Below are 23461 nucleotides of genomic sequence, written 5' to 3'. Positions count from 1 at the left end.
GTACATGTTTATCCTGTGTGTGGGTGAGTGTGTTCATGAGTTTTATAGCGCAAGTCCTACAGAACATGATCAATGAAAGGGAACACTGTTTTCCAGATATGGCAGGGCAATTATTTAAATGAACTGACAAGGGTTGGATGGCATGCATAAGACCTATGAGAGTTCAAGGCATACCGAATCCAGGCATGACAAAGTAGGTGGCAGACAGAATTCTGGCAAAACTAAGTAGGTAGCTTGATGTCCAACTTACTGGAGAAGAGCAACTGAGCGGAGACACTTTTCACTAAGCAACATGCTCCAGTGGAGATCAAACATCCTGTGACTTACAGCCAGTACGAATTAAACCATTCATAAAATGAAACCTATTTTCTCTGATTTTGAGTATACATTTGTGTCCCTTCCTGATTAATCTACTCTTTATCCTCTTAAGTCCCAATACCTCACGCTGATAGCGGTCACATCTTTCCATTTGAAATGGTTTTCCCTCAAGCTTTATACCGTCCCGCGATCATACAACTTTTGGCCCCTCTCCACTGCTTCCTAGACAGCCATCTTGTCCTTTACTATATCACGCATCCCCAGTCCTTTACTCTCCAAGGGGAAAAGACAAAAAGTCCTGCTTTGTTGTGAGGCATGTATATCTGTGCTTTCCCATCCACCAAACACAGTCCATCGTTGACCAAATAAAACAACATGTTCACAAATTTTTATATTTTGAGAAAGAATAATCCATTGGAAAAGACACCAGGATTCATAGAAGACCTGAGGTGTCTCTTAAAAAACCAATTCCCAAAGAGAGAATTAAGTCTGCCCCTCAAAATTTGAGAATTTCACTTTAACAGATCTTCACCAAATCATAGACATAGATATGGAAGTCATTATCAAACTTGATGAAATACACAGAAGGTTTGTTGGGAACTTGCAAATAATTTTACCTATCTCTTGGGTTCCATCTTTTTTGTTGTACTGCACTCTTTTGCCCTCCAAGGAATCCCTGCCTAATTCCAAAGTAACCTCTACTGGAGGACATTCAGGCGTGATGTGGAGGTTGCCTTCAATGGAATCATCATGATGGTGGTAAAGGTACAGGACCGGATCATTCTCGTTGACAATGTAGAAACAGGTCCTTATGGTCTGCACCTCATCTGGGACCACGCCACTCCACTCTTCCTTAGAGCCTGGCATGATGTGGAGGTTGCCTTCCAGGTAGTCATCCAGGAGTGGTAAATGTACAAGACCGGATCTTTCTTTTGGTAATATAAAACCAGGTCTTCATGATTGGCACCTCTTCTAGGACCATCCCGTTCCAGTCATTCTTAGAGCCATTTGTGCCCATGAATGTATGTTTCACTGCTCTGCCAACTATGGTGTTTGAGAGATGAGTGTCTTTCACCTGAGGAAATGGCACATTATTAGGCAGGATCTTAAGGTTTAAAATCCTTTCATCACTATGAAACTCCAAGCCATAGACACAATCAATCCCATCATATTTCAACAAATAGAGAGAGGGATATGTTGGCAGTTGATCTAGAATGATGGCTTTCCAATGGGTGACTGGTTCATTGGCTTCCTTCCAGCCATGAGAAATTCTGCGGCCAACAATATTCTCCAGGGCCTCAAAAGGCTTACTAAGTTTTGCTTCTGGAGCGATGGCCCATTCTTCTTCTGGAGAGGTGGCATGCAACTCATACTAAGAGGCATCTTCAACATGGCGGGAGACTTACTGAGGTAGGCCACAGCACTCCTGTTTCACTGTCTCTTGGCTCTGTTTCTGTGCTTGAGCTTCATAGCTGCCAATCTCTGCATAGGAAGAACTCTTCAGTTTAAATCAGACACAAAGTGGTTTCCTCCACCATAAGTGTCTGCAAGGATAAGAAGGTGAGGATGTGAGGTCAAGGCTCTTTTTAGGAATAACTTTGGAGCAGGTGAAAAAGGCAGGGCTGAAAAGATTTGGATACCTAAATGGAATATGTTCTTAAGAAATTAATAGGAAAATTATCAAACTCTTGTCTACAGCTCAGTATATGTGTATCAGAGACATATTACTGCTGCAAAATGCAATTGACCTCTACTGAGAAACCTACTTCCTGACTTACTACATCAATGAGAGAGGAAGCTATGCCTATACGTAAAGTGAGAAAGAAATATCTGAACAGATGGCAAAGAATTCAAAGAACAGCCACTCCTCTCCTTACCACTCAAGCTATTGGTTAGTTGGCTGATCTATAACAACCTGCTCAAGGTCATGGCACTCCAGTCCACTGGCTCTCTCTATTGTGTCTCCTGATCCAGATATAGGTTGATTATATAAAGATATTCTGTGTCTTCATTAGAGAAGTGAGTACTGTGAGTCAAACTGCCAAAAGAAAGACACATTAATCTGTGCAACAGCACCTATTAGAAATAATTATCTTTTAAAACACATATGGACAAAGAGGATCTTTGACATTTAAGTGGACTGAGGAATTGGACATTTTTAGCAAAGATAGAGTGGGGAGAATACCTGACATTAACCGTCCCCCAGCTATCAAATATAGGAGCTGTTAACGACATAAATTTTGGACCCAGAGCAGATTTGAAAGAAACCTTTCTTTGACTACAGAGGTCCTAGTTGCTTCCTAACAAATTTACCAAAAGAAAATATCTTGGTTCTCTAGATTCCAACTTCTGGAAATGTTCAGCTGCCTAATTCGGTTGAACAGTTGTGGAGCCCAAGAGCTGAACTGACCTCCTCAGCCACCGTGAAGATAGTAAGCCCACCTTCACAGAAGACTAGTGCTTCATGTGGAACAGAGTTGCCACTCCCAACCAAAGCTTTGTGACATCATCAATGCTCTACTTATGTGATAAAACTCCTCTTAGCCAGGATTCTTCCCTACTAACCCCCAGAAATTTCCAGCATACAGGCCCTAAAATGCTGCACATACAGCCTCATGAACCCAAAATAAAAACCCCAATCTTCTTCCCAATTACTTGAGTCATATTTTCCAAGTAACTCAACCCCTTTATGTGTTTTTTTTTTCTGTAAAATAATTTTTGGTCTGAGTCAACAACTCACATGAATGTTTTTTTTTCTAGCTCCAATGTCCTCATTGGTTATTTTCTATTGATTTTTCCATTACTTCATAATAATAATTATCAAACTTTCCACTTCTCTTCCTCCCTCCACATTCTTCTTGCTCCGCAAATAAACCTCTCCACTCAAACACCAGTCCTAATAGAGGGCAGGGTACTTTGAGCCCTGGGACATCCAAGCCAACCTTCATCCATCCAGATTTAGCAAGGTATGCATTCTCAAAAAATATGATCACAAAATGCCAGTGTATGATATGCAGACAAGTGCCAGTGCCATTATTTTGGCTTCTCCATCTGCCCAAATTGTCAGCCACATTCAGAGCTTTCAGTTTGATCCCATGTTCTTTCATTCCCAGGTCACTGGATTAGTTGAAATCCCCTTAGTTCAGGCACAGTGTCTCATAGTGTGGACCAAGCCCTTATATTCCTGACACCCTTGCTCTTTTTCTCCATCCATGTGCTCTTCCACTGGAGGTTGGAAGCTCCATCTAGTTTTCTGATTTTGTCCCTGACTTTATCTTCATCATTTGCCAAACATAATTCCATGGTGGTTTTCAAGATAGTCAGTCATCAGTCTGACTATGGGACAAGGCACGCATAGTTCCTAGGGACATGTCACAGTGCAGTCAACTTCTCCTCCCTGCTTAAGTACCTAGAGAGTGTCACCCTCTGGCCTTCTGAGAACCACTAGAGAGATATCAATCGTGACATCCCCAGAATGACCCCATAAATTGAGATATCATCAGTGTATGTGCATTAACTTGTGTGTGTTTGTGTGTGTGTATTTAAATCACAATAACAAATGGATTGTAATATTGAAGTTTCTTCTCATCTTGAGAAGAATATTTGCTACAGAAATACTGTCACAGTAATAGTGAGAGTGTAAACTGTCTCAGCAAGGAGAAATAACTGGAGGAATCCCCCAGGAGTTAGGCTCAGTGTCCCAGGAATTACGCCCAAGGAAAGTCAATGAACTCAGTGATGGAAGAAAAAACCCAGCCTAAATAAAACCCTAAATCATTTAGGTGGAACATGAGATACTCTTACAACAGTTACAAGAGGTCTAAAATGCCTGGACTGGAACATAAGGGGAACACAATGACGTGGAGCTGAGAGTGCATGGCAAAACTGATTGGATCTGGCAAAAATTATGTAAGCATACCAAGGAAACCACCAGTGGGACAAAACCCTAAGAAATCTGTATGACAACATATCATGTTGAACATAATGAGATTTATAGACAAAGGAAAGATCTCAATTATGTCACTGTCACACAGCTGATGATGAAACAGTTCCATCGTAGAGTGACTCCCTTCTGTGTTTAAGATAACCTGTCAATTCTGTCTAGTCAGTTACAAGGAAATTTGCATTAATTGCACAGATTAACTATCAGCATCATTTACTGCACAATCAAAGGCAAGGCAAAGAAATCATAGACATGTTGTTGAATGCTGATGATGTTATTGGGAGTTTTGATGGGTTTTTTTTTCTTAAAGGGAAATCATCGGTGACTCTCATGCATGAAGCAGATCCTTTCTCTGTGATGTTTCCTGAATAGCCACTGAGATACCAGCCCATTGAGGTGTGGTCTCACTCTCTTTCAGAAAGCAGCATTAGCCTCCAGCTTGATTTCTTGTTTCAAGCTTCTCTTCCGGCTACTAAGCTCCTTTCCTGATCCTGCAGAAGGCTGTTGTTTGGAATGGTGATGTATCCTTAAGGACTGAAATAAAGAAACTACAATAGTTTTTTTTCTCACATACTAATAACATTTTTGTTGCTCTATCCAAATATGTGTGCCGCACAAGCTCCTTCATCTCCTTCAGCTAATAGCCATAGAGATACCAGCCCATTGAGATGTGGTCTCTCTCTCTTTCACCAATCAACATCTACATTCAGCTTGATCTCTTGCTTCCAGCTTCTCTTCCAGCTGCTAGATTCCTTTCCTGATCCCGCAGAGGGCTTTTGCCATGGATGGTGACCTGTAAGTTATTCCCCTTTAAAGAACTAATCATTCTATTAATCACAATTCTAAACTGCTGTGATATTTTTTGTGACTTATACCTTCATATGTGATAAAAGCAACCTGGGTGAGGAGGATATTCTCTCTGTTCATGTGGGGAAGGCATGGCAGCAGGAGCAGGAGGCTGCACGTTCTCTGTAAGGAAATGAGTAAACAGTGGGGACCAAGTACAAGGATGTCCTGAGATATCAAGGCTTGTCCTTTCAGCCCCAAAGCTTCCAGCTAGGTTCAGGGTCATCACAATCTCCAATACCCACTGAGCATGAAGTATTCAGAACCAGAAGCCTATGTGTGCCATATCATGTGAAATCATAGTGATTACACCAATCTGTTTTTAAATGCTACATTCTTTGGTTCCATCAGAGCCATCTTTAATACCAATAAACATAACTTGCTGCATCTTTCGGGTCTTGTAATTGCTTTAAAGGGAAATCATCGGTGAAACTCACGTATGAAGCAGAAACTGTCTATGTGATATATCCTGTAGGAATGAAAAAAAAATCATGAACCAAAATATGTTTTTTTCACCTACTGGTATTTTTTTTTTTGCTATGATCAATTATGTGTGTTGCAGGAGCTTTTTTTATTCCTTCAGTTAATATCCGATGAAATACCAGCCCATTGGCGTGTGGTCTCTCTCTCTTTCAGAAAGCAGCATTAGCCTTCAGCTTGATTTCTTGCTTCAAGCTTCACTTCCAGCTACTAACCTCCTTTCCTGATCCTGCAGAAGGCTGTTGTTTGGAATGGTGATCTTTAAATTTTCCCCTTTATTGAAATAACCATTCTATTAATCACAAATCTAAACTGGTGTGGGAGACTGTGACTTATGCCTTCATATGTGATGAAAACAACTATGGTGTGGAAGGGGTTCTCTCTTTTCTTTTTGGGGAAGGCATGGCACCAGTAATTGGAGGCTGCTCATTCCCTGTATGGGAATCGGTAAACAGTGGAGACCAAGTGAAAGGATGCCCTGAAACATCTAGGCTTGTGCTTTCATAACCCAATGCCTACAGCTCAATTCTGGGTCTCAACAACCTCCAAAACCTGCTGAGGACCAAGTGTTCAGAGTCAGAAACCTGTGTGGGCCATATCACATGCAATCATATTGATTACGCCAATCTGTTTTTCAATGCTACATCATTTTGTCCCAACAGAACCATCTTTCTTACCAATAAACATAACTTGCTGCATTTTTGGGACTTAGAATTAGTCTAATGTGGTGCTGGAGAGTTCTTATGTAACTTTTTGTGTTGTTATGAGACCTTAAGGGGACAGCAATTGTTTCAGAAATCAAAGGCAGTTGGGTTCAAACATGAGGTTAGCAGATGGCTGGACATTTGTACTCTAACGAAGCACTCTATAGCTACTCTATGGAAGGATGGATTTGACTAAGATAGGGAGGCAGCACCTGAGAAGGCAGGTTGCCTTACTTTGCAAATGACCCATTTTGAGGCCTTACTTCAGGCAACTCTGTTCTCTTCATCTTGGTTTCTTCATCACATTAGGACAAGAATTAAACCTCACTCTCCAGGATCTGTGAACACTGACTGAGTTAAGTGTGTGTGAACACAGTGATGTCTGCCAGTCTGTCACCAGAGGCATTGCTCATGGACCTCTGACTCACTGTACAGGAATGTTAGCTATCATTATATGGTCTGTCTAACTTTACAGCACAAGAGTTGTCATGGTTGCTCATATGATCTTCCTCATATGGTCTCCATCCATAGAGAACCAAAAACAAATGCTTCCCTGAGAGGATAAGATCTTTACAAATGAAAGTTTCTAGAACAGAAGAGACTTATAAGATTTATATAGGCAATCTGTTGACAGAATACAGGGGGAAATGGAAGAGGGATTGAAGGAAAGAGAGAGACATAGAAGAATGGATGAATTTTATCATTCATTGGATAAGTGAGTGAACCAATGGATGAGTATGCCTTTTAGGATAATATGTGCTGCATTTCCTCTGACAGTCAAGCTAAACTGAGGATTTACAAGGTTTTCTATTAAGGAGGAGGCCTATTCCATTTTTCCTTATTTGTGCTCCAGGCCCACCCAGGAGAGTGACGATGAGGACGAGGATAAGGGCTGAGGATGTACCAGTGTTGCCTGGTACAGGTTCTCACCCACTTTGTAGCCAAATTACATGTCCAGGGACAACTGATCTACATGCTGATTGCTGACTGGCTGTTTGATACCTCCAACTTTTTAACCAAGTTTGTGAAGATGAAGGAACCAAAAAATTCCCCATTAAAGAGGGCGGGACCCTTGCATAATAGGAGGCAGGCGTCAATATAACACTGGTATTTGGGGGTATGATGGGTTTGTGGTGTCTTTCCCACACTCCACCTAACATCACAGATTCCCTAGTTATGTAATTTTATGAAGATCCGTGCATTCACCATAAGTGTTCATATCACACAGCAGTGTGCATCAATGTGTACATATTTATCCTGTGTGCCGGTGATACTTTTTATGAGTTTTATAGCCCAAGTCCCACAGAACATGATCAATGACAATGTAACAGTGTTTTCCAGATATGGTAGGGCAGATATTTAAATGAACTCACCAGATGCTCATATACCTCTTCAAACAACTCTAAGGAATCAACCAACTTGCATGTGTTATGAAAGGCATTGGGAAAATTCTATATCTCTCCAAAATACACTGGGATTTTTCTCATCAAGATCAGGGACTCTAGAATATTGAGCATCTTCCACATTAATTCTGGGTCCACCACAATCTTTCCAAAATAAGCTAGCGCACTTGTTTTCACAGATTTATCACCATATTTCAAAGGGCATACAGGGCCTTAGTGATTTCATTCTGGAACTACAGGACATTTACAACATGGCACCAGACCCCATAAAACTTTTTTATCAACATCCAAAGATCTAGCACATTTTCTATATGACCAACTTTACATATCTACTCAGGGATCTCTACCTTATTCACCATATAGCCAACAATCAGTACAAGAGTCAGCATCTTCCCATGAATAGTTGGGACTATATAAGATTGACCAGTGCACACATAGCCATCTGTCTTGTATACCAGATGATTTGGGAATGTCTCCATATGTCCCAATGATTACAGACACATTGCCACCAACACCAATAACTCAAGGACTTTCCTCTCTAAAACAAGCAAGTCTAGTTCCTTCTCCATCATTTATTTTTGTTTATTGTATATTTTTTAGTTTTTGAAAAAGAAAAAATTTCCACCACCTTCGCATTTCCCATTTCCCTCCCCCTCCTTGCACACATTACCCCCTTCCTTCACTCTCATAACACTCTCCCCCTCCCTCCATACCATTCTCCATCCCTCTCAAGAATGAAGAGCAGTCCAGATTCTCTGACCTGCTGGAAGTCCAAGGTTCTTCTACTTCTAACAAGGACCAGGAAAGTGAGCATCCAAACAGGCTAGGCTCCCACAAAGCCAGTTCATGTATTAGAATCGAAACCTAGTGCCATTGTTCTTGGCTTCTTATCAGTCTTCATTTCCCGCCAGATTCAGAAAGTCCTGTATCATCCGATGCTATTCAGTCCCAGTCCCACTGACCATGGTGAGCTCTGAATAGATCTGTTCCAATGTCATAGTGGGTGGGTGCACTCCTCATTGTCCTGACTTTCTTGCTCATGTTCTCCCTCTTTCTGCTCATATTTTGGATATATTTTTTTTTAAATTGAAAAAAAAATTCTTCCTTCTTCCAGCCTGCCATTTCCCTCACCCTCCTCCCACCCTTCTTCCCCTCTTCCTACTGCTCTACCTCTCTCTCTCCAGACTGAAGAGCAGTCAGGGTTCCTGCCCTTTGGAAAGTCCAAAGATCTCCCCCCTCAATACTGGCATAGGATGATGAATATCCATAATGGCTAGGCTCCCACACAGCCAGAATATGAAGTAGGATCAAAACCGAGTGCCATTGTCCTTGGCTTCTCAGCAGCCCTATTGTCCACCATATTCAGAGAGGCTGCTTTTATCCCATGATTTTTCAGTCACAGTCCAGCTGGCCTTGGGATCTTAAGCTCAGTCTGGTGCTCCAATTTGTGTCTCAGTCTATATCTCGATACATTGCCAGATGAAGGTTCTAAGGTGATATGCAAGATATTCCTCAGTATGGCTATAGAATAGTGTCATTTCAGGTTCCCTCTCCTCAGTTGCTAAAGGTACTAGCTAAGGATATGACGCTGGACACCTGAGAGCCCCTCTAGAGTCAAGTCTTTTGCCAACCCTAAGATGGCTCCCTTAATTAGGATATAAATTTCTCTGCTCTGGTGTACACCCTTCCTTTATGACAACCATCCCATTCCCCTAGTCTCCCCTTCTCACATTTCTTACTCCATATCCCCTTAGCCCCAAGCCATCTCACCCACAATATCCCAGGTTTTGCCCTTCAATCTTGTCTACTTCCTATATCCAGGTGGACGACTATATGTTTTTTTGGGAGGGGGGTTTATCCTTCTTATATAGCTTCTCTAGGGTCATAAATTATATGTTCAATGTCCTTACTTTATGGCTAGAAACCAATGATGAGTGAGTACATCCCATGTTCATCTTTTTGGTTCTGGGATACCTCACTCAGGATAGTGTTTTCTATTTCCATACATTCTCTTGCAAAATTTGCAAAGTCATTTTTTTTTTACCACTGAGTAGTACTCTAATATGTATATATTCCACACTCTCTTCATCCATTCTTCCATTGAAGGTCATCTAGATTGTTTCCAGGTTCTGGCTATTACAAATAATGCTACTATGAACATAGTTGAAGAAATGCTTTTGACATATGATAGGGCATCTCTTGGGTATATTCCCAATAGTGGTATTACTGGATCTTGGGGTAGGTTGATTCCAAATTTCCTGAGAAATCCCAACACAGATTTGCAAAGTGGTTGCACAAGTTGCATTCCCACCTGCAATGGACGAGTGTGCCCCTTACTCCACAACCTCTCCAGAAAAAGCTATGGTGTGTGTTTTTGATTTTAGCCATTCTGACAGGTGTAAGATGATATCTCAAAGTTGTTGTAATTTGCATTTCCCTGATCACCAAGGAGGATGAACATGAATTTGAGTATTTTTTGGCCATCTGAACTTCTTTTGTTTGGAATTCTCCTTTTAGTTCAGTGCCCCAATTTTGAATTGTTTTTATTAGCTATTTAAAGTCAAGTTTCTTTATATATTTTGGAGATCAGACCTTTGTCTGTTGCGGGTTGGTGAAGATCTTCTCCCAGTCAGTGGGTTGCCTTCTTGTCTTACTGACAGTGTCCTTTGCTTTACAGAAGCTTTTCTGTTTCAGGAGGTTCCATTTATTCAATGTTGTCCTTAATGTCTGTGCTGCTGGGGATAGGCCTAGGAAGTGAAAACCTGTGCCCATATGCTGTACAGTACTTCCCACTTTCTCTTCTATCAGGTTCAATGTGTTCAGCCTGATATTGAGGTCTTTAATCCATTTGGACTTGATTTTTGTCCATGGTGATAGATATAGACAGATTTTCATTCTTCTGCAGGTTGACAACTAGATCTGCCAGCACCATTTGTTGAAGATGCTTTCTTTGTTCCATTGAATAGTTTTAGCTCCTTTATCAAATATCAGGTGTTCAAAGGTTTGTGGGATAAAATCCAGGGCTTCTCTATTCCATTGATCAACTTCTCTGTTTTTGTGCCAAAACCAAGCTGTTTTCATTACTGAACATCTGTAATAGAGTTTGAAGTCAGGGATGGTAATGTCTCCAGAAATTCCTTTATTGTATAAGATTCTTTTGACGAACCTGGGTTCTTTGTTTTTCCATATAAACTTGATTAATGTCCTCTCAAGATCTGTGTAGAATTATGATGGGATTTTAATGCAGATAGCATTCAATTTATAAATTACCCTTTCATAGTGTCCCATAGGTTTAAGTATGTTGAGTCTTTATTTTCATTGCATTCAAGAAAGACTTTAATTTCTTTCTTTATTTCTTCCTTGATCCAGGTGTGGTTCAGTAGTTGACTGTCAGTTACCATGAGTTTGTAAGCTTTCTGGGGGTAGCACTGTTGTTGAATTCTAAATTTAATCCATGGTGATCTGATAAGATACAGGTTGTTCCTAATACTTTTTTTGTAACTGTGTAAGTTTGCTTTGTTAATGATTATGAGGTCGATTATCGAGAAGGTTCCATGAGCTGCAGAGAAAAAGGTACATTCTTTCCTATTTGGGTGGAATGATCTATAGATGTCTGTTAATTCCATTTGATTCATTACCTCCCTTAGTCCTCTTATTTCTCTGTTAGTTTTCTGTCTGATTGACCTGTCCTTTGGTGAGAGAGGAGTGTTGAAATCTCCTAAAACTATTGGTTGTGGATTGATGACTGCCTTGAGTTTTAGTAAAGTTTCTTTCACATAATTGGGTGCTTTTATATTAGGGGCATAGATATTCAGGATTGAGACTTTGTCCTCATGAATTGTTTCTGTTATGAGTAAAAATGTCCTTCTCTATTTCTTCTGATTGATTTTAGTTTGAAGTCAACTTTGTTAGAAATTAGTATGGCTACACCTGCTTCTTTCTTAGGTACATTTGCTTGATAAACCTTTTCCCAGTCTTTACTCCGAATAGATGTCTGTCTTGGTGTTGGAGGTGTGTTTCTTGTAAACAGCAGAATGTTGGATCCTCTTTTTGTATCCAATCTCTTAGCCTGTGCATTTTTATAGGTGAGTTGAGTCCATTGGTATTAAGTGATATTAAAGAACAGTGGTTGTTTACTCTGGTCACTTTTTCTCTATTTTTGTAATAGAGTTTGTCTTTTTCCCTTCTTCTAGTTGTGCTGGTGAAGGGTCACTAGATGTCTGAGTTATTGTGGGCATTGTTGGACTCGTTGTGTTGTGATTTTCCTTCTATTACTTTAGGTAAGTTTGGATTTGTGGCTACGTGTTGTTTAAATTTATTTTTATCCTGGAAAATCTTGTTTTCTCCATTTATACTGAATGAAAGCTGGGCTAGGTATAGTATTCTGGGCATGCATCCAAGTTCTCTTTTTTTTTTTTTTTGCAGTACATCTATCCAAACCTTCTGGTTTTCATCCTTTCCATAGAGAAGTCAGGTGTATGTCTGATAGGTTTACCTTCATAAGTAACTTGGCTTTATTTCTTTGCAGATCTTAATATTCTTTCTTTATTCTGTATGTTTTATGTTTTGATTATTATATGTCAAGGAGATATTTTTTTTTTGGTCCAGCCTATTCGGTGTTTTGTATGTTTTTTGAACTTTCAAAGGTATATCTTTCTTTAGGTTGGGAAATTTTTCTTCTATAATCTTATTAAATATATTTTCTGGATTGTTGAGCTGTACTTCTTCTCCTTCTCTACCCCGATAATTCTTCGGATTGGTCTTTTTATTGTTTCCCAGATTCCTGAATGTTTTGTGATGAGAATTTGTTTGTTTTGCTGTTTTCTTTGATCAGTGGTTTTATTTTCTCTATGTTATCTTCAGTGTCTGACATTCTTTCTTCTATCTCTTGTCATCTGTTGGTAGTACTTGTCTTGGTAGTTCCTGTTTGTTTACCCAGATTTTCCAACTCCATTCTTTCCTTGGTTTGTGTTTTCTTCATTACCTCCATTTCATTCTTAAAGTCTTGAACTACTTCCCTTACATTTTTGATTGCTTTTTCTAGTTTGTCTTGGTTTTCTTGGGTATCTTTGAGCGATTTATATATTTCCAACCTTTTTGTTTGGAATCTCTAATTGTTTATGGCAGTTTTTCACCTCCTGTTTAAGGTCCTCTATTATTTTCATATAATTCATCTTTGAGTCGATTTCTACTAATTCTTCTGGAGTATGCTATACAATTCTTATTTCAGGATCGCTGGATTCTGGTGATGTTATGTTGCCATTCAGGTTGTTGGAGGAATGCTTGCATTGGCGCTTTCCAATCTCTTCCTTCAAATGGAGCCAGGAAAGGCCTGGTGTCTTGATGTTTCTTTGCTGTGACTGACTCTCTGGGTGTATCTCCTCAGTGTAGAAGCAGAAAAAATTTCCGTCCAGATGAAACTCCTCAGCACCAAAACATGAACACCAGGTAATCCAATGACCTGCAGACAAATGGGCAAACTTGGGGGGCAGGGCGGGGTCCAGTAGAGCACAGGAGACCCTGCCACGAAGCGAAATTGCCTGTGCTATCTTTGGGGGTTGTAGAGGCCTGCCCAGGAGGCAGTCACTCACCTCTCTGGGTGGGTAGCCTTAGTGTAGGAGTAGAAACCTGTTCTGAGCAAAGGACCTTGTAGACCACACAGGATTTGGGGGGGTGTTAAAAAGACAGCCCTGCAGAAGAGGCTGGGGGAGAAGGGTTTGTGCTCTCTTCTGGGACAATCCTCCCCTGAATAGCTCTCACCAGTCCAGATGGAGCTCCTCAGCACCTAAACAGGGACAGCTGGTAACCCAATAAGCCTGGGACAAAAGGAAAAACGTGACCAGCAGGGCATTGTACAGAAGAGCACAGGATACCCTGCTGCCAAACTGAAGGTGCCTGTGCTACCTTTGGGGATCCTTAAGGCCTGGCCAGTAGGCAGACACTCACCTATCTGGGTGGGTGGCCTTAGTTTAGGAGCAGAAACCTGTTCCTGAGCTAGGATCATTAAGAACAAGCAGGTTTGGGGGGATTGTGTGTAAGAAAGACAGCCCTTCAGAAGCAGCTGGGGGAGGAGGCTTTATGCTCTCTTCCGGAACAATCTTCCCATGTATAGCACACACTCACCACAACAGGTGGATCTCCTCAGCACCTAACAGGGACAGCTGGTAACCCAAAGAGCCTCCTTCTCCATCTTTGAAAAAAGATGATGGATTTTGACAAGAAACTGAAAGAGAAAACATAAGGGCAGGTGATGCTGAAAACTTCACCTACTACTCAAATGCCTGAAAAAGCTATTCCTTATACAGAACCCACTTTGGTAAAGCACTCAAAGGCACAAAGCACAGAAAGACATCCACCTTCTAAGTTAGAGACTAACCAATGTGCCCATAAGGAACTCAGTGTTTCTCCACCTGCTCAAACGCTACTGGTAATTTCTTTACCTACAAAAGGAACTGTAGAATTTTGGGCATTTGAACAAGAATCTAGGATATTCACTATCTAAACAAGGGTCTCTTAAAGTATCTATATCAACACAAGTTATTGTAGGGACTCTGGTACCTTCTAATACAGCTTATAAACATCTAAATTCTTCCCAATAATCTAAAATTATTCCTTCATCTATCCAACATACTATAAGGATTACAAGGACTATGGGACATAACAAATCTAGCCAGTAACCTCAGGGAAATTTTGCCTTCACTAGAGCACATAGAACATTTATCATTTTTTCTAGATGCTCAGGAAAATCTTTTATATAATCTATGGTCTCTAGGAAATTTGCTATTTTGAAATTTCCTAAAGTAGTCTCGACAGCTACAGAGGTGACTTTGCTAGCCCAAATTCTTTGTCATTTATGCAAAGGTCTTCAAAACATCCAGTATATTCTTCAAAAATTTGGAGACAATAGCAATATTCCCAGAATACCTTGGGACATTTTTCAGGTGTGAGAGTGTGGAAACTTCTCTATCAGCTAAAACATAATAGAAGCTTTGTAACAAACTCTAGTGCCTAGATGATTTTTAAGTTCTGTTAAAGAATTGCATTATTTTTTCACTTCTGGCCATGGGAATATAAGAGCTTTGAAACCAGCAAATGGGCCTCTGGAATATGTTATGTCATCTGAGGAAAGGCTGAATTTAGCACAATTTGCTGAAGAGACTCTACAAGTTTCTACACTTTTCAAAGCAGTTCCAGGGCCATGTACAAATTCTCCATCTATGCAAGAGACCAGGGGAACATTCCATCTCTACCAGGGCATCTGGGTGTTTTGTCATCAAGATAAACAACTCCAGCATCTTCTTGTTCTGATGAAATTATTGTGGGAACATGCCCACCCTCACAAGGAACTCTGAAAATGTCCAAATCTGCACAAGGGACTCTTAGTGTCTTCCTATGCTTCCCAGGACACTGTGGAGATTCTCATACCTGCCAAAGGCACAATTGGATTTGACACCTGGAAAACATACAGTAGGACATTTTGCGTCAAGGACAGAACCTCTGATGTTTATTCAAAATACCCAGACACTGTTAGAATCTTTGCAATCTAGTCAGATAGCTTTGTGAGTATCAGGGCGCAAAAGGGCTTTTTTGGACCCTTCTTTATTTCCCCAATGGTCTTTGGTCTTATCTGTGTCTGCAAAGGGAACTCTAGCAACATTGCTGTGTAATCAAGGAACTAGAAAGCATACTGCTTCATCTCAAATCACTCAAAAAACATCATCTCAAATCACTCAGAAAACGTCTCATTCTGTGCAAAATTCTTTACAGTATCCACCGTCTGTTCCAGGATCTCTGAAACCTTCTCAATCTGAAAAGAGAACAGGAGGATCTTTTTCCTCTCTTCGAGCCCTGGTTCTCTGGAAATGTTCCAAATTTCTGTGAGTTCAGGATATCCTGGACATTTTCTATATTTTGGATCACCTCTGGAAATTTCCTTTGTGCACAAGGAACTCTGTGATTTTTTTTTCATTTCCTCAAGGAGAACTTTATCATTTACATTTTTTTCTGGTAATCTAGAATCATCTCAACTTGTCCAAATAAATCTCAACCATTGGTCTTTGGTCAGAGAGCCTGTGGTAATCTCTCCATTTATCCCAGGTCCTACATAGTCTTCACCATTTAATAAAGTGCCAAGAAGATTTTCATCACGTGTCCCAAGTGATCCAGCATTTCTAATCTCTGCTCATCTGCCTCTAGAAGTTAATGTATCTGATCACTGAGTCCATCAGCATCTTCAAAAGGAACTCTGGTGCCTTTGTTATCTTCTGCACACATCCAAGGAAAAGTCCAAAATACACATAGTTATCATGGGCAATGTCACATAAAAGAGAGACATTGGAAAATTCTCCATCACATGAAGGAAGTTCAGTCAATGATCCTTGTCCTCAAGAGACTCTGGGACTTTACTCCTCTTGCCAGATGTGTTAAGCACCTTCTCAATGTGCTCAAAAAATGTAGGTTCCTGTGTATTTACACAAGGGTCTGTTCCCATCTGCAGAAAGGAGTCTAGGACATCCTACATGCTCAAGGGCTCTCAGGAACTTCCTCACATACACAACATACATGATCACATTTCACCTCTGCACAAAGTACATTAGCATATGCATCATATAACACAGAGTCTCAGGGATATAGGCAGCATGCCAAAAAAAATGGGGAAATTTTGAAATCTGTTCCATGGTCCCCAAAATTTTGTAGAACCTTTGCTAACTCCCTGGGACTACCCAAGTTATTCATCATCTTCACCATGTGTATGCAAAAGTTCTACAACTACCAGATGACATGTGCTGTCTGATGAGAATGGGAACATTTTGTATATGCCCCAGAAAACTTGAGTTATTTCCATTCTTTCCAGGGCCTTTTGAAACCTAAACTGTCAGAAGAAGAAACTTTTCATTACACTAAACCTATGCAAGATGATCTAGGGCCTTCTATTTCATTCTATGGGACCGCTTGGATATTGGAAGTCTGCACAAAGGGTTCAACAAAGAGATCCATCTGCTCCAGACACTTTAGGAACTTTGACTTCTTGAAAAGGGCAAATGATGATTTCTTTATCTGGGCAATGCAGTCTATCTTCTTCCCTCGAGTCTTTGGAAATTTCCTTATCTGTTCAAGTGAGTTCCAGACATTCATTATGTTTACTAGAAGTTGTGGAATCTTGCCTTCATTCATGTGGAAAAAAGACTCTGGAAGTTTCTACCTGTGTACATGGCAATCTAGTCTTATCCAAAGACTCAAGAGTGGATTTGAGAACTTCATTATATACTCCCATGACTCTAGGATTTTTTCCACCTAACAAAGTGGATTTAGGAATGTCTCCATCTGTTTCATGGGCTCTCAGAGTTCCTGTGTCCAACCAGGGTGTTCCAGTAACACCTACATCTTCCCAAGAGGTATAGGAATCCATCATTTATCAGAGGAGAACAGAAACTTTAACATATGCCTGTAGAAAAGGGCCTGTAGAAAAATTTCTATCTGCCTCAAGGACACAATGGCTTTTCAGTTCTATACTCCAACATACTGGGAGTTTTCTTATTTTCCTCAAATAAGTCAGAACTGTACATACCTTCTAGACGCATCTAGAATCTTCACCAAATATCAAAACTTTTCTAAAACTTTCCTGACCTTCCCAAGGGACTCTGGGACCTACCCCACATCACCAGGTACTCTGGAACATTCCCCACTTGATCAGTTGTGGTAGAAAATTTCTGTATCCACAAAAGTGACTCTAGGATAAACAACACATCAGTAGACATATGAAGGATGTTCATTATCTCTCCAAAGTCATTTTGATTGTCTATATCAGGACAAGAGTCTCTAGGACATTGATCATTTGTCCAAGGGTCTGCAGAATCATCCAGATCTTCCCACAAAGTGCAAGATACTTCTTATAATGAAGGGTTTGTAACAAAGTTCCCATCTGTCCCACAAGAAACACATATTTCCTGCCCAGTGTATAGTGTAATATTTTTCACCTTCTCCAGTTATTCTAGAAACATCTTCTTCTCTCCAGAAAGTAGAAGATTCTTTAGATGTGCACGGTATTCAGCAACTTCAACCTGATTCACAGAGTAGTTGGGAAATTCCCAATGGATTCCAAAGACATCAGAAATTATAACATCTCGCCTAATGATATTTAAATATTCAGAGTCTTCATCTGTGAGTCTAGAATCTTTGACACCTCTCCCAGTAAATCTGGGACATTCAATATCTGCCCAAAATGCTCTGTTCCTTTCTGTTTCTGACTAATAAGTTCAGGAATCATCATCTCTCCAAAAATCTGTTCAATGTTCTCCATCTTCTAAATGTTCACTGAGACCTACCCCATCTGTACTAGGGACCTCCCAATATTTATTATCAACTCAATTGTACTTAAAATTGTCTAGAGCTGCCAAAGGGATTCTCAGATTATCTCCACTTCAGTAAGGGTTTTTAGGAGATTCATGATCTATGCAAAGGGTTTTGGAACTTCCATATCAGCACAATCATCTGGAGGACATTCAAATTCTGAAAAAGAACCTCTAGAAATGTTCATATCTTCTCAACAGGACCTGGAACCTTCTTTAGCCCAAGAGGCTGTTGTACATCCATCATCTATTCCACAAGATTGTGGACTTTCTCAATCTTCACAAGATCCTGTAGGAAGATCAATTTCTACACAAGGTGCTTTCCAAAAGTCTGTAGTAACAGCACCATTATTAGCTCAAAGTGTTCCAGAAATCCAGGCTTCTTTGGAGTAGCCTCTGGGTTCTTCCCAATACTGCTTAAGAGACAACATATTCTTTGCCATGTTATATAGAGATTTGTAGTATTTTGAAATCTCTCTCAAGGTCTATAGACACTCTGACATCTATTTTATTTTATTTTATTTTTTTTAGGAGTTAATAAAAATAATACTTTAATGTAAGAAATCAAAGACATGAAAGACAGGAACTATGGTAGAAAGACAAAAAAGGTAAAGTCATATATGAAACCTGGTCGTATACATAACACAAAATAAATGAAAGCAAACTAAAATACACAACTTTATCATCATATTGGCAAGACCTAATAAATTACATTTGAAAGTTATTAGATCGACCTATTACATGTGAAAACTTATGGACATCACCAATACAGCATTATAATATAAGGAAAGATGTCTTAAGAAATAGATAGCTGGATTTGTAAGTGTATATATGTACGAGAATGTGGATATCTATATGTACCCAGTGTCAATAAAAGAACATATATCTATACATCAGTTGCTCTCTGGTGCTGCCCACATTTAAGGTTGGTTGTGCTACCTTAGTTAACCTAATATAGAAGCTGTCTCATTGACAATCCAAACTATTTGCTTCCAGGGCAATTATTGGTCCTGACAAGTTAATAGTCTGTATTGACCACCACATGAAACTACTTTCTGCAGTTTTTCAGTATTCTCTCTTCTGTTGTATTTTCATTTTTTATATCAGGAATAGATCACAGAGAGCATCTGACATCTATTTTAGAGACAATGAGATTTTCAACAATTGCCAAGGGTGTACAGGCCTTATATAACTGAACAAGAGACATTGAGATAACCAACAATTTCCTATAGAGCTCTGGGATTTTCTCCATCTAACCAACACTTTGTGAATACTGCTTCATCTCAAATGGGGCCTTAAAGAATTTCATTAATGGACAAAGATTTAAAACAAATATGTTCATGCAAACAGGTGACTTTATGAAACCACTGAAGCAAAACTCTCCAGTAAATTCATTGTCTGCACAAGGGGCTCTAAGAATGTCCATATCAGCAAAAGAATGTCTTTGACACTCACCAATTTTCATGGTTCTTCAGATACTTCCCTGTCACTTGAAGAGGCATCAGGCACTTGTTTGGAACAATGTCATCAAGGACAGTCATTACCATTATCTGATCTAGTAAATCTTGGACTATCAGAATATTCAATAGGCCATGAGAAACATCACCATCTACTCATAGCACTATAGAAAAGGCTTCTTCTACCCAGACATTTATAGATCCCTCAGCACCTGCCCAAAATGCTGTAGCACCTATGTTTCTTTCAGTACAGAGTCTAAAATGGGCCCCCATGTGCCAGAGACATCAGAACTTTGGCATCTTCGAAGAAGCTTGTGATATATCAGACTCTTACCTAGGAATTTTAAAAATTTTTCCCTCTACACATAAGCATTCAAGACTTATCCAAACTCAATTGGAACAGGCTATAACAAAGCGGATATTCATGCTTCCCATACAGAACATGGGGGCTGTAAGCATCTCTCTTTGTCACAAAGAGGATTTAGACATGTTTCATCTGCCAAAAGGAAAAGAAACCCCTCTGACAAAGATAATCATACAAACACATATGTGATCCATGGGATCTTACGACTTTCGGCTTTTAGATCACAGGACAGAAGGTGGAAAGAGAAAATTGGCTCTCAAGCCATCTGTGTCCAGTTTTGTTTTTCAAAAATGCACTGTTTCTTAATATTATTTCTTTAACCTGTGTATTTCATGTTTTGATTATTATATGGTGAGGGGATGATTTTCTTTGATCCAGTCTTTTTGCTGTTCTGTATGATTCTTGAATATTCAAAGAAATCTCCAGGTCCAAATCAGGAGCAGAAGTAGAGAGAGAGAACGAGCATGGAACTCAGGACCGAAAGGGGTGCACACACAATGAGGTAATGGGGAAGTTCTATCGTGAACTCACCAAAGTCAGCTGGCTTTGGTCTGAAAACACCTGGGATCAAACCGGACTCACTGAACATAGCGAACAATAAGGACTACTGAGAACTCAATAACAATGTCAGTGGGTATTTGATCCTACTGCATGTAGTTTTGATGCTCAACTTACTAGACTTGGATGGAGGTGGTGATCCTTGGACCTCCCACTGGCCAGGGAACCCTGATACCTATATGGGCTGACATGGGAGGGGAACTTGATTGGGGGAGGGGAGGGAAATGGGAGGACGTGGCAGCTAGGAGACAGAAATTTTTAATAAATAAATAAAAGGAAAAAAACAAAAAAATGCCTTGTTTCAATATGCACAGATATATACAGCTGAACACACCCTTGAGGAAACATAAATGCTTGCATTACTACTTAGTCTTTTGGAAGATTGTTATGGTATTTGCCCTAGACTATCAAATATTTCTCATTGGTATGTATATTTGCCTTGTGAAAATTAGCTGGATGCTAGTGCAGAGCCAGACTCTTACTCATTACCCACGATGCCTTGCAACTTTCCACTTTTCATCCTGGATTCATTGCATACTATTTTACCAAATATGACTGGAGCCCTCCTCCCTGTGAATAAAGACAATCGGGATTTCTCATTTGCTGAAGATAGCCTCATAACTTTCCATTCTAAGAAGAGGTTTTCTGTAGTCCTGTTTTCAAGAGACCTCATATACTTTGTTTAATGAAGGTTTCATGAGAACTACCCTGGGGAAAGCTGGGCCATCATCCTTCTCTCCATTAAGAATGTGTACTTACACATAATCCACCTATCCCAGGAAGGTTAGGAGCATTGTCTTTGACTCAAGGAAACTCATACATTCCTTTTATTCACAAGGTGACATTAGAGATGATATTTTGAATGATACTGCATCCTACCTTGTAGGATTCTGTCAAGAATTCTCAAGAATTTTATTCTGTTTTAAACTACCTCCAAAATATGCTGCTCTAAATAAAAATGATGTAAACCTTTAATATTTGGTACAGGTAGCTAGTGAAATGCATTGCTCCACTGTAGGTTTTGGGTCCCTGTCATAACTATAAAATTAGAAACTGAATCCTAAGCTATGTTTTTAAATCCAGTCACTAGAAATCAACTGGCCCCATCACTGGTGTCCATACATGGAACAAGAAAACAACCTGAGAAAGAAGAAGAAATCTAGCTGCTGACAGGCACCAAGGCATAAGGAAGAATGCTCTTGCTGCTGCCTAACTCCCCAAGGGTCAACGAAAGATGAGAAAGCTCTAAAGAAATATTGGAAGTTGAAGTGCAATAATGGGACCTTCCTTCTCTGAATGGGTTAGTAAGAGCATTCACCTATAACAGGATGGTGCATGATACTTCTCCCCTGTGTGCAAGGGTTTTCCAACTCATACAGTTGCCCTAAAGAGGTCTCAAAATTTGCCCATTCTCATGAAGAGTCAATGCCTCGACTCTCCTCAAGTTAGCTTACTCCATTTATTTCACTGAAGAAACTGTCAAACATCCCTCCTAGGACAAAGCTTACTCCAGACTTTCGTCATGTGCCAAAGGTGGTCTTAAGGATTCATTTTTTTTTGCTAAAACCCTCAAGCTTTACCTTTGAATACAAAGGGCCCAGATTAAATAATCGTTACACCACTGACACTGTAAAAGTGCGAATCAGATTTGCCCATATTCAGTCCAGTGTAGTGAAAGAGGGAACTATGATTATAAACTTCAACCACAAAATTTACAAAGATCCCATTTTTTCCATAGGGTGTCTGGAATAGTCCACATGGTGAATAACATGTCAGAATTGGATTCCATGCCAAAGTGATTTCAAATCATTCACTTAGTATAAATTGAGATTCAGATCTCGCCACTGACCCTGGGAGGCCTTAGAGCATCCCCCTGCTTCCATGGACACATTTAACTTGACCACTGGACTCATATTACCTTAGTCCCAATCCCAGGGTCTACAACTGCTAGGGAAACACTTTTGTAACCATGGGACCTCACAAGACTTTAGGTAGAGGGAAAAATATAAAAAGCTAAAACTAATAATCATGGACTCTGCTTAAAATGTAACAGTCAGAAATGCAAAATGTTCATGTCATTCATGTAAATGAAGACTGCCCTTATGTTTCCCAACTGCCCCAACCCAAATAATCACACAGAAATTGACAATATCACTTAACCTATTAACTCAGTCTTCTTTTTACCTAACTCTTACATCTTAAATTAACCAATTTCTGTTAATATTTGTATCACCTTATGGCTGTGGCCTACAGGAAAATTCTGGTATACTTCTACATCAGCAGCCACCTAATCTCTTTCTATATCTCTTCCAGCCTGAATGAATTCCACCCTACCATAGGTCAAAGCAGATTTATTCATTAACCAGGAAAGAAAAACACATAAACAAGGGCATCCTACATCACTTTCATTGATGGATATGCACAGAACAATACAACTCTTAGGAAGCAGAAAAGTTTGTAACAAGACTAATCATGAGGAAAGATCATTGTAATTGTTTCTTGTAATCTTCCCAATATTTGATGGAATATATGGGTCATGGAAGTTAGAAACACAGTAGGAAGCCAATGATGACTAAAATAATCTTACTCGAGTTAAACTTGTTCTTTCCCTTCTACACACTGGTGTGATTGTAGATATTTCGTCATACATTGTCAGGCATTTTCTCACAAAGCAAGACTATTCAGAATGACCTCAGAAGTTTCTCCTTGGAATGACATCTCCCCAAAATGTTCCTTTTCTCAAGGCATCTCACACTGTGCCATTTTGATGACTGGTTATCTAAAGATCTTTATGATTAAAATAGCAGTTAGGCCTTTCTGCTATTACAAATAACACTCATGGTTTTCTCATTATGTTTAAGGAAATTCATAAAATTATGTGGTTTTTACTATAGTCATCCCAGTATTTCCATTTTTCCCAAAGTGACCAGGATTAAAGGATCCTCAGATCATCCCCTATATGCTTGTGGGCCACAGAAATATCCGCATAATGGAGATCTTTCCCTTCTAACTACCTCCACTTTGAAAACAAATTACAGA

General features: G+C 39.7%; 1 pseudogene; it reads right to left on the bottom strand.

Moving 5' to 3' along the window:
* Nucleotides 1-835: 835 nt before the first annotated feature.
* On the bottom strand, nucleotides 836-17275 carry LOC142842059 (spindlin-2-like; annotated as a pseudogene).
* Nucleotides 17276-23461: the final 6186 nt, after the last annotated feature.

The sequence above is a fragment of the Microtus pennsylvanicus genome, chromosome Y, assembly GCF_037038515.1.
Source record: "Microtus pennsylvanicus isolate mMicPen1 chromosome Y, mMicPen1.hap1, whole genome shotgun sequence".
NCBI lineage: Eukaryota > Metazoa > Chordata > Mammalia > Rodentia > Cricetidae > Microtus > Microtus pennsylvanicus.
The sequence above is the reverse complement of the archived record's forward strand: the minus strand, read 5'-3'. Positions and strand labels throughout refer to the sequence as shown.